Genomic DNA, 12,096 nt, shown 5'->3' with positions numbered 1-12,096 from the left:
TCTTCTTTAACTTCTTTGCTTATTTGATCATAAAAGCCTCTTTGTTATTTTTCTTCAATTGCTCTGAATCTTCAAGGTTTTTTGCATCTTTCAACTGCCTCTTCAATCTCGCTAATATTTTTCTTTCATTGTTTCGTTCTTGTCGTCAATCTTTCATCTGCCTCTTCAATCTCTCTAATATTCCTCTTTCATTATTTCATTTTTGGCTTGAATCTTTCATTTGCCTCTTTAAATCCTCAAAATTTTCATACCCACTCTTTCACCTTAAAAATGTCTGCCAACATCGAATCTACTTCCCCGGACGTTCGCTCGGTTTCTTCCCTGGCAACCGAGCCTATTTCAAAACCCAAAGAAAAAACATTTGTGGAACCGATTGCTCTGGACATAATACCGTCCAATCCCAACTACAGCCACGAATTTGACGGCGAGAAGCCATCTCTAATTGCAGATAGGGGTTTCGACGTAAGGCAATACTCTTTGTCTATTACGGAGGATCTTCTCCCTCGAGTTCGGGTCGATTGTGGATGGCATAAGCATCCGGTACAAGTGTTCGCCCTCTGGCCCAACGAGTCCATTACCGATTACAGAGAAGGTTTCCTATACATTTAGAAGTATCCGTTAACGCTCAAATTCGATCCACCAATTGATCCAATTATTCTCGAGATATGTCGGACGTACAACGTGACCTTAGCCCAAATTGGGCCGATTATCTGGAGGATCGTGGTCTGCCTCTGCCTACTGGCCAATAACGCCAAAAGGAAATTCACGTTGGCGCACTTCATTCAGTTGTATTCTCCGAGAATCTTTCGAGGGGGCGTGATAAAGGCCAAATGACATCGGAACCCAATTCTTTCCAAATAGACGAGGATAAAGATCGAGAATGGTTGGAACGTTATATTCGGGTAAGAATCACAAACATTATTCTGGCTGATCACATGCCCTTTCCGAAAAAGTGAAACAATAGACGTAAGTTTCTCAGTTGTCTCCCATCTATAATTATCTTTCCTCTATACTTTGTCCAAATTTGCTCCCATACACGCATATTTGAAAGTTTTTTTTTTAAGCCAAGGCATGGATACCTTCAGCTGTCAAGAACTTTTCTGAGTGGGTTGGGGCAATCATTAGTCAACACCTTCATAGTGAACGAACATGGAGGGACCTGCCCCATGGCCGGTGGGTTGCCCAAAATCATGGTAATATTCTCTTTGATTCGGTAGTTATTACATCCTCCTTTTTTTTTCCTATAACTCCTTTGGTATTCAGGCTTGCCCAAGGTCGGTGGAGCCAAGACCCGAATCAACGGCCGAGCCTGCCGCACCGGCTCCTGAATTTGATACGGCAGGGTCATCCTAGCTCATTGCTGCAGCCGGAAAGAGACAGAGAAAGCCCTCGGCCAAAGGGCAGAAACAAAAGAAGAGGCCGAGGAGCGATGTTCGGAATCTGAGGGATGAATCAGAGTCTGATATTCTTATTCGAAGGGTTGGTGAGGGCCCCTTCGTTGCCTCTGTTCCGGAGGAAGAAACTACTATTCTGTCCTCGCTTATAGCTGAGGAAGGAACTTCCATCCCGACCCCGTACACAGGTGGGGAAGAAGATGTTCTTTTTCCAATTCCTCTAAGGTCCATTAAATTTATCGACATTTCAGGTGATGCTTCGCCCGAAGAGGCACCTTGGCGAAGAAGCCTAGAAGATCTGGACCGTTTTCGGACATCGAGGCCGAACAAAGGGCGGAGTCAGCCTCGAATAACGAGGCTACAATAGTTACCAGCCCACTGCCTAGTGGTGACCAAGCTACTACATCCGAGGCACCCGCATCTACTGAGGCTGCTGGAGCAGCTCCGGCCTCTCCTACTCATGCATTGAGGTCCGATAAATTAGATGACATGTTCTCGGATATCCCTCCTGTAACCGGGAAACAGCTGGGTTCAGACACCTTCCTATTCCTCGAGCCATGAGGGCGGCTAGCCGGTCCACTAAAAAGGGTGTGAGGGATTCTTTTATAGGAATTTTTCTGGCCCCCAGCGTAGAACCGAGAAGGACGAGGTCGACCGTGATCACAGTCCCCGAGGTTTGTAGCTTTTTATCCTGCCCTGTGGGAGTAGCGAGTTACTTACGGCCTCTTATCTCGGAATCGAATAAGAGAAAAATGGCTGGGGTTCCTAGGCAGTGCCTTATTAACGAAGGCATGTAGCAGGAAACCGGGCAAATTCTAAGCTCATCCTTACATAATATTGATATGCGGTTTTCAACTCTTGTTTATTCAATTTCTTAATTCGATTTTGCTTCTTTTTCTGCAAAGTGTTAGGCTCGTTAATGAGGGCTTTGTCCGTGCCCAACACGAGGTTGACGAATTAAAGGGCCAGCTGGATGCCCAGGGTCGAGAAATGGAAAAGTTCCAACTCCTCCTACAGGAAAAAGATAACCAACTGAGCCGGGCCGCTACTCTTCCCAACTTTCAATCCGAGCTCGAGGCGGCAAAGGCCAAAATCTTTACTTGAAGGCCGAGTTGGCCGATATAGTTAAAAAGAACCGGCTCCTTGAGGTGGATAATGCCGGTCTTAACCAAGACAATGCACATTTTATTACGAGGCTCGGTGAACTCGAGGCCACTATTTTCAAATTCGGAGTTAAGTTGACTCGGTTAAGGTTGATGCCGTGAGGATGGAAGAAAGTCATCACCAGTTTGAATCCGAGAGTGCTACTGACAAGGAGAAGTTAAGGGTGGTCGAACAGAAAGCCAAGGCTCGAGCCCGGATTAGTCACGAGCTCAAAAGCAAGCTCGAAGAGGTAGCCGAGGACAATGATGTGCTTCAGCCCGAGCTTGAGTCGGTTAATCAAATTCAAACACTTCCTCCCGAAGAGAGATCTGAACAAGAGGCTAAATTGAAAAAAGCTGAGGCCAACTTAGAAGAGTCTCTTAAAGACATGGAGACTACCGAGGCTCGTTCTACGATTCTGATCGAGTATTAGATGTGGCAATCCCGGAGGGTTACCCTCGAATAGGTTGAAAAAGGGTTAGGGGGACCTCCAGGCTCGGATACTCGAAGCCAAAGAAATCGAGGAGAGGACCAAGAAGGCTCTCGATGCTGATTCTGAAGATTTCGAGCAAACGGTTTCCGAGAACTCCGATTCCAACCATACCGGGTAGATCAGGGCCTGTACGAGCCTTTATTTTGTTTTTGTTTTTGACTTGTGTAAAAAGTCCAAATGTAAAGACTTAGTTTTATTTATGAAATGCGTATTTCCCTTTTGGCTATTTTTTTCTTCATTCTTTTATTTGAATGTATGTTATGACATTTGCCTTAACCGTTTATCCAGTAAGGAACAATCAAAGGTTCCGAGCCACCTCTTTTGTCGGAATTGCGCTACCTTAACCCATTAAGTATTGTCTTTTTCTTCATTCGGTACGTTTTACCCGAGGATTTTATCGAATGGTTTGCCCGCGGGGCTTATTTATGCTTCGTGAATTCAGACGTTTCCGAATCACGTTGGGCATTTTGGGCCGAGTTTTTAAAATTGTTTGAACCTTTTTCGACCGTTTACTTATAATAGATTAGGTTCGGATACCTGAATCCCTGCCTTTTGTTAAATTTTGAGACGACAGTCGCCATTCGAGGGCGTTAAAAGATTTTGGCTCGGTTCAATGTGACCTTGTTGCCTTTGCCGAATTTCGACGGTATAGGGTATTTAATAAAAAGACATGTCTGAGGCGTATTTTTTCATAACGCTTCTTTATATTGCAAGTGTTTGGACATACATAATATAAGGATTTCATCCGTTTCCTTCTGTGTTGCCGTAGCAAATACTAAGTGGACATGATTCACTTTTGATTATTTGGTCCTTACATCGAAACCTAACACAGAAGGTCCGAGTTTACACAAAAATAAGAAACATAAAATTTCGAGGACCTTTTTGGGGTAGCACTTAACAGTGTTTCTTCATCTGCTTTGGTGAGTTGAACTCATTCTACCTTTTCGAGATAGGCTTCGATGTGGGTATGATAGTATCCTAGTGTTTATACGAGCTGTATGATTGGGTAAGCACTATTAAGTCCCCATTCGATGGGCAGACACTTCGTTTTCGGGTAATTTGCCTTGTTTTCATAAAGTAACACGTTGTACTTATTGCTCATTAAAAACCTTGTCAGAAAACCCACTTGGGGATAAAACCATACTAAGGAAAAGGGTGCAACACGTGTTTTCAGACCTAACTTCATTTGGTACTACTTTTGCAAAAATGAAAAATAAAAAATAAGTTAATAAAGATGATTAAAAGGGTAGGCATCCATACCTTAGCAATAGTATTTCTTCAAATGAGTCATATTCCGGTTATTGCGCAACCGTTGTCCGTCCATGGATTCCAGTTAGTACAATCCTTTGCCCGTTACTCCAGTTATCTTGTATGGTCCTTCCCAGTTCGGTCTCAACCCAACTCGGAATTTTCGAAGATTGGCCCTCCGGTTGTAGTACCTCTCCATTCTTTGTTTTTGAGCCGCTAAACGGACCAGCGCATTTTCGCTTAGTTCATTCGCCAGGTCGAGTTTTACGGCCATAGCCTCCTCATTTGACCCGCTGGTGACGTATTTAATCTAGAGGCTTGGTTCGCCAACTTCTACAGGAATCATAGCTTCTTCCCCATAGACCAATGAGAAAGGTATTTCTTTCGTGCTCGATTTTGACGTAGTTCTGTAAACCCATAATACTTCCCTCCATTTATGTTTCGATGTTTTAAGTCTTTTCCTTAGATTTTGAATTATTATTTTGTTTGTGGATTCTGCTTGTCCGTTTGCACTCGGGTGATACAGAGTCGATACTATCTTCTTAATCTTCAACCCTTCGAGAAAATTATTGAACTTGCTGCTAATGAACCGAGGGCCGTTATCACAAGTTATTTCGGTCGGGATGCCGAAACGATAGATAATATGGTCCCATATGAGGTCAATAACCTCCTTTTCTCTAATCTTTTCGAAGGCCTGCGCTTCAACCCATTTTGAGAAGTAGTCAGTCATAAATAGAATGAAACGAGCCTTACCTGGTGCCCATGTTAAAGGACTGACGATATCCATTCCCCACTTCATGAACGGCCAAGGTGATATCACCGGGTGCAGCAACTCTTCGGTTTAATGAATCATCGGGGTATGCCTTTGACACCCGTCGCATTTTCGGATAAAATTCTTCGCATCATCCTCCATCCGGTTCTATTAATAACTGGCTTTGATAATTTTCGAACCAAGGCCTCTGCTCCGGAGTGATTACCACAGGTGCTTCATGTTGTCAAACTAGAGAATTAAAATTAACCCGGACAAGATCAAAGCCATCGAGGATATTGAGGTGGTGAACAACATCAAGGCCGTGCAGAGGCTTACTGATAACGTCCAAATACACTCCTCAAAGAGAAAGTGTACACGGTCGTATGCAATATATTTTACCCAACTATGAGTCGGGGTCGATCCCACAGGGAACAATATGCTAGGCGATTAAGAAAGTAAGGCACTTTCACCAACTGAGCTAAAGCCAAACGATGGATATTATTTTGGTTTTTGAGAAAATTATAACTAATGCAAAAATATAAACTAACCTAGAAAACAAGTTTGGATACAAAGGAAATTATACTCAAGTAACGGTCCAATGTATTTCACGATTTACAAATAATGGTGAGTTTATATTACTTAGCCTCGGATAATAACTCTAAATTAGCTTCTTCCGAAGACTAACTAGACTACCTAATTGAATATCCCTAAAGCAATTAGGAGCATTACGAACACCCGAATATGGCTACAAGTGGTGTCGCCTATCCCTAGGTCGATTTCCATTAGATGAGGGTTAACGCCCCAAATTCTTGTTAATTAATCTTTCCCAATCCCGAGTTTGCCTCTTCCAAGTTTAAATCGAAATAAATGGGCAAGTCTTAGGGTTAGCTAATCCTTTTGGAAACATTCAAGAACGAGATTAATTAAAGAAATAATAACCCACTTCATTAGGAATAAAAATCATTCAATACATAAGCATAACAAGAGTTTCAAACCAAACTTTAATCAAGAATATTTTCATAAACAAGATTCAAGTAATGGAATAGAAAGCTACACACTTAGATAATCAATACAAAGCAAGGAATTGAAGAAATGAATTAAAGGCTTAAGAAATGCTCAACCAAATCTTCAAATCTTCAACCCAAAGTGTGGTGTAGAAACCTAGTCTCCAAACTTGATGAAAAACTGCCAAAAATGTCTATTACAAACCCTAAAAGAGTATTTATATCATTCCAAAAACAGAAACAAAATCGGATCATAATACCCTCTTTTTGCACAACATGCTGCACCATGTGCTATTCGCATGTTCAACATGCTAATCGCATGTTGTGCTAAAACCGTAGCACATGGTGCCAATTTCTCTGTCACCATGTGCTGCACCAAGTGCTACTCGCGGGTTCAACATGCTGCACCAAGTGCTACTCGCGGATACTACATGCACAACATGCTGCACCAAGTGCTACTCGCGGGTTCAACATGCTGCAGCATGTGCTATTAGCATATGGTGCCAGAAATGTTGATTTGTTCTATTTTTGCTCTATTTTGGTCCGTTATGCTCTCCGGGCATCTTTTCCTACAAAACAACATAAAACACACAAAAAGTAACAACAAAAGTGCTTAAAGAGTCACAAAAGCTTAAGGAATTAGCATAGAATATCCCGTAATTTCACGGCTCATCAACACCCCCAACTTAAAGCTTTTGCTTGTCCTCAAGCAACTCAAAACAAAAATCTCAATGAGGATCCACTTTAAGCACAAAAACATGACTTTGGTTGGTACCAACAATTAGGCTACAAGCATGTGAAGCTTTAACCAAATAACTCCCTCGTTTCAAAATACAATTTCAAGAATGCACTACAGATTTAAAACCATCAAGCAACAACACTCAAGCCTCAATAAGTGACTTAAAACCACTAGCTTACTAGATATGCTCAGTTGACTCAACTTTGGATTTTTCAACATCACCAATCTATCGTAATCCATATGCCCTCACAAGAAAGAAAGTCCCAAAATCACTATATTCACAATAACAACACAAGGGACAAATGCACAAAGTCACTCACACTCAACAAAGAAATTCTAATGCTAACAAATATCACACTATAAGCTTGCCCTTATTTTCGTTCATCACTAACTCAAGAACATTCGGTTGGAGATCACATAGGCACTTTTTAAGCTTGTAATGTAGGTTTAGGGAAGGGTAGGATAAGTATTTGGGATACAAGTGACTACGCCCTCCTTGAATGCTACACATACTTTATGTCCACTTTCCTCTTCATTTCAAAATATCACTCCTTCCTTTGCATACCAGTTTCCCCAATTATTCAAATATATATTTTTTTTTTTTTTTAATTTTTTTTTTTTGCACAAAAAGTTTGCAACCTTTTTGTATTTTTCAAATTTTCTTCCTTTCTTTTGACTTTTCCACAACACCAACCTTCACGACTCTTAACCAACACTAACACCCCCAACTTAGGCTTTTGGCCTCAAATTTACAATTTCATGTTCAAGGAGGGAAAGCTTCAAAAGAGAGACTTTTCATCAAAAAGGGTAAAGGCTTGTAATGTGGCAATAAAAGAAAAGGTCGTAGGCTCAAATGGGGTTACTAGTGATATTATTTATGCAATGGTAGGCTAGAAAGGCTAAAGAGGCTTTTTCAAAAATCACAAAGATAGCCCAAGGTCATCTCTCCAACCAACATAATTAAAATTAGCATTGAACGACTAACCGGGCAAGTTCTAGATGATAAAAGTAAACACAAGAATTATTCAACAAACACTCACACACATGGCATATGAACTAGTCAAGATGGATCAATTTCACTTCCCAAGCAAGAACAACTAGTGCAATATCTCATAATCCAAAGTAAACACAACTAGTAGGTAAAGAGTCACCAAATGAGCCAAAAAGTTGTCACAAAGATCATTCTTTCCTATGCACCTTGTTTTTTAACTTTCACAAAACAATTTGAGGGGTATTCGCATTTCAATTTCACATGCAAGAGAATAACTCTATTAGTATCAAATAAGTCAAGAGTTTTCATATTTTTCCTCAAAGAAAATAAAATAATAAGAGTGACTAATCCACAAAATGTCAAAAGAACAAAATTTTCAAAAATTTTGAGCAAATTTCAAAATATAATGCGCTACCATGTGCCACCCCCAACTATAAACATTGCAGTGTTCTCGCTGCACATAATCAAAACAAAACATAAAAATAGAAAGGAAATTTTTTTTTTTTTTACACTCGGGCACCACCTGCGACGCGACCTGCGAGTCGCAGGTGATGTCACCCGATTTTTTTTTTTTTTTTGTGCTCTCTATCACCATGTGCGACACTACCTGCGATTCGCAGGTGTGACCTGCGAATCGCAGGTTATGACACCAGAAAATATTTTTTTCGCAGCTTTTACTGGTTTTGGGGGCTGTCCGGATATCCGATATGCTTAAAACAACTCTAAAAATTCTGAAACTTTGCAGATTAGTCAAAAACTATAAACTAAACTATTCTAAAAAATAAAATTTCAAAAACGATTTAAAATTTTTAAAACGATGGATTGCCTCCCACCAAGCTCTTAAGTTAACGTCGCGGCACGACGGTTACCTTCACCACTTTTCTTGCCATTTGGAGCTTATGAATTGGGCACCCAACTTGGACTCAAGTTTGTGACCATGAGTGGTGGGGGGCGGTAAGTAGATGAACAAGCCAAACGTTAATTTCTTCATTTTGCACTTCTTGGCTTTCAAATGAGGAATGTCATTTTGCCTTCTTACTCTTTCGAATTGCAAGATGTAAGGCACTTGTCTTTCTTCTTCACCATCCAACATGGATGTATGTGGCTCAATTCCCATATCACCATACAAATCCAATGTTGAAAAATGCTTAGAGTGAGACTTCAACCTCCGAATTTGCAAATCTTTCCGGATTTTGACATTCTCATTTTCCCCCAAACTAGAGTCAACTTCCACCATTTTTCTCAAGACAACGGTTGACTCTAATTTCTTTTCTTCTTTGGCATCTCTAATGAAAATGGATTCGTTTAGAGGATTTTCAATTCTTGATTCCTCCTTTTCATGATTGGCCTCCAACATGGGCATTCTCTCCTCATATTGAGCATTTGAGAATTCTTCTTGATTTTGTTCAAATGCCCACGGAAGATTTTTGTATTCATTCATCAAGCCATTTTGGAGACTAGTTTCCAAGTACTCCTCCAAGGCTTTTTGCTTTTCATTTCCTCCTTCAAGTAGGCATTCCATCATGAGCTTAAACTCTCCATTTTGTCCATTCTCAACTTCTTCCATTTCCATTTCCCTATCATTGTGACAACAAAAAGTAGAATCATCATAGTAGGAGTTCGGCGAAGGGAAGGACACATAAGTACAATTAGCCCAATGGCTATTTTGACCACTACATCTATCACATATGCTCCACTCATGGGTTCGAGATTGTGCGCACAATCCTCCCCCGGGAGACTTTAAACAATTTTGCCAAGAGTGGGGTCCTCCACAATAAGGACAAGGGTCATCAAAGTATGAACAACTTCCATCCGACCCATTTTCATGGAATGATGCCTTTTATTTTATTTTATTTTATATATATATATATATATATATATATATATATATATATATAAGAATCAAATAAAACAATGAAACAACAACACAAATATTCATAAGTTTGGACCAAAGCAAGTAAGCTTAAATCCCAAACTAACTCAAATACGCCACATTATTCCCCGGCAATGGCGCCATTTTTGATAACGTCCAAATACACTCCTCAAAGAGAAAGTGTACACGGTCGTATGCAATATATTTTACCCAACTATGAGTCGGGGTCGATCCCACAGGGAACAATATGCTAGGCGATTAAGAAAGTAAGGAACTTTCACCAACTAAGATAAAGCCAAACGATGGATAATATTTTGGTTTTTGAGAAAATTATAACTAATGCAAAAATATAAACTAACCTAGAAAGCGAGTAAAATGATCAATGGCTACAAGTTTGGATACAAAGGAAATTACACTCAAGTAAAGATCCAATGTATTTCACGATTTACAAATAATGGTGAGTTTATATTACTTAGCCTCGGATAATGACTCTAAATTAGCTTCTTCCGAAGACTAACTAGACTACCTAATTGAATATCCCTAAAGCAATTAGGAGCATTAAGAACACCCGAATATGGCGGCTACAAGTGGTGTTGCCTATCCCTAGGTCGATTTCCATTAGATGAGGGTTAACGCCCCAAATTCTTGTTAATTAATCTTTCCCAATCCCGAGTTTGCCTCTTCCAATTTTAAATAGAAATAAATGGGCAAGTCTTAGGGTTAGCTAATCCTTTTGGAAACATTCAAGAACGAGATTAATTAAAGAAATAATAACCCCCTTCATTAGGAATAAAAATCATTCAATACATAAGCATAACAAGAGTTTCAAACCAAACTTTAATCAAGAATATTTTCATAAACAAGATTCAAGTAATGGAATAGAAAGCTACACACTTAGATAATCAATACAAAGCAAGGAATTGAAGAAATGAATTAAAGGTTTAAGAAATGCTCAACCAAATCTTCAAATCTTCAACCCAAAGTGTGGTGTAGAAACCTAGTCTCCAAACTTGATGAAAAACTGCCAAAAATATCTATTACAAACCCTAAAAGAGTATTTATATCATTCCAAAAAACGGAAACAAAATCTGGACCATAATACCCTCTTGCACAACATGCTGCACCATGTGCTATTCGCATGTTCAACATGCTAATCGCATGTTGTGCTAAAACCGTAGAACATGGTGCCAATTTCTCTGTCACCATGTGCTGCACCAAGTGCTACTCTCGGGTTCAACATGCTGCACCAAGTGCTACTCGCGGATACTACATGCACAACATGCTGCACCAAGTGCTACTCGCGGGTTCAACATGCTGCAGCATGTGCTATTAGCATATGGTGCCAGAAATGTTGATTTGTTCTATTTTTGCTCTATTTTGGTCTGTTATGCTCTCTGGGCATCTTTTCCTACAAAACAACATAAAAACACAAAAGTAACAACAAAAGTGCTTAAAGAGTCACAAAAGCTTAAGGAATTAGCATCGAATATCCCGTAATTTCACGGCTCATCACTTACCGTAAGGATAACAGCACTGAGCCGTTTCATTTCAAGGTCTTCAGATAAAAGTCACCATTTCTTCTCACTACTGAGAAGGAATAATGACTTTGTCTGGACACCGGAATGTCAAAAGGCTTTGCATGAATTGAAAAGATACTTATCGAGCCCACCTCTGCTGCACACGCTGAAGGCAGATGAACAGTTGTTTATATATCTTGTCGTGTCCGAGGTAGTGATAAGCGGTGTTTTGGTCTGAGAAAAAGCAGGTACGCAATTCCCAATATATTATGTGAGTAGGACTTTAGGGGATGCAGAAACTCGTTATCCACATGTCGAAAATTTGGCCTTGGCATTGGTAAGTGCGTCAAAAAAGCTGAAACTTTACTTTCAATGATATCCGATATGTGTAGTAACTACTTATCTGCTAAAAAATGTCATGCATAAACCGGAGTTATCAGGTAGACTGACCAAATAGGCCGTAGAGATTAGCGGATATGACACTGAATATAAGCCTAGAATAGCTATTAAGTCTCAAATCTTAGCCAATTTTGTGGCAGACTTTACCCCCGCCATGATTCCCGAGGTCGAGAAAGAATTTTTGATAACCTCGAAAAAGGCTTCAGGTATCCGGTCTCTACACACAGACGGGGCTTCGAACCTAAAAGGTTTCGGGTTAGGCATTGTTATTAAGACCTCCGCCGGTGATGCCATTAGACAGTTAATTAGAACTATTAAATTGACTAAAAATGAAGCCGAGGATGAGGCTATGATTGCAGTTTTAGAATTGGCTCGGAGTTTGGGAGCCGAAATAGTAGAAGCAAAATGCGACTCTCTCTTGATCGTTAACCAAGTAAATGGCGTCTTCGAGGTCAAGGATGAGCGTATGCAAAGATATTTAGAGAAAACTCAGGTGATACTACACCAATTTAAAGAATGGATCATGCAACATATACCCAGGGAG

At 40.1% G+C, this 12,096-nt stretch overlaps 1 long non-coding RNA gene across 1 annotated transcript; it reads right to left on the bottom strand.

The window, feature by feature from the left end:
• Window positions 1-10,419: 10,419 nt before the first annotated feature.
• LOC132030905 (uncharacterized) lies at window positions 10,420-11,142 on the bottom strand. Its single transcript, XR_009408133.1, has 2 exons — window positions 10,904-11,142; window positions 10,420-10,739 (listed from the first exon to the last, which is right to left on the bottom strand). It is a non-coding gene; the product is annotated as an uncharacterized LOC132030905 (long non-coding RNA).
• Between the last annotated feature and the right edge of the window lie 954 nt (window positions 11,143-12,096).

Source organism: Lycium ferocissimum, chromosome 1 (assembly GCF_029784015.1).
Source record: "Lycium ferocissimum isolate CSIRO_LF1 chromosome 1, AGI_CSIRO_Lferr_CH_V1, whole genome shotgun sequence".
Lineage (NCBI taxonomy): Eukaryota > Viridiplantae > Streptophyta > Magnoliopsida > Solanales > Solanaceae > Lycium > Lycium ferocissimum.
The sequence above is the reverse complement of the archived record's forward strand: the minus strand, read 5'-3'. Positions and strand labels throughout refer to the sequence as shown.